Source organism: Sinocyclocheilus grahami, unplaced genomic scaffold (assembly GCF_001515645.1).
Source record: "Sinocyclocheilus grahami isolate Dianchi unplaced genomic scaffold, SAMN03320097.WGS_v1.1 scaffold28047.1, whole genome shotgun sequence".
NCBI lineage: Eukaryota > Metazoa > Chordata > Actinopteri > Cypriniformes > Cyprinidae > Sinocyclocheilus > Sinocyclocheilus grahami.
Window position 1 is genome coordinate 2,093 of NW_015520524.1, and position 475 is coordinate 2,567.

The 475-nt window shown below is 50.3% G+C and overlaps 1 long non-coding RNA gene across 1 annotated transcript; it reads left to right on the forward strand.

Moving 5' to 3' along the window:
- Window positions 1-6: 6 nt before the first annotated feature.
- Window positions 7-475, forward strand: LOC107580240 (uncharacterized). Its single transcript, XR_001608611.1, has 3 exons — window positions 7-109; window positions 196-285; window positions 435-475. It is a non-coding gene; the product is annotated as an uncharacterized lncRNA (long non-coding RNA).

Below are 475 nucleotides of genomic sequence, written 5' to 3' on the forward strand. Positions count from 1 at the left end.
TCGGCCCAAGATGGGGAAGATCGACATCGACTACCAGAAGCTGCACGACGCCTTCTTCAAATGGCAGATCAAACCGAAGCTCACGATACACGGGGACCTGTATTATGAGGTGCGCTTGCGTTACCTGATGTTTATGTCAGTTATGATGACACTTCCTGGAGCATAAGTAACTCTGGTCTGGTGGTTATGTGTCAGGGTAAAGAGTTCGAGACGCGGCTGAAGGAGAAGAAACCAGGCGATCTGTCCGGTGAGCTGCGAGTCGCTCTGGGGATGCCCACAGGACCTGTGAGTGCTTCATCCTGCTCTGCTTTACACAACAAAGCATTTCCTTTTTGCGCAAAGCAACTGCTGTTTTGTTCTGTGAAAGTGCAGGAGAGCTGTTCAGACACTTGTGTAATTTTAGCTGTACTTTTAAAGTGCGTTTGTCTCCGCAGAACTCGCACAAAGTTCCCCCGCCGTGGCTGATCGCCATGCA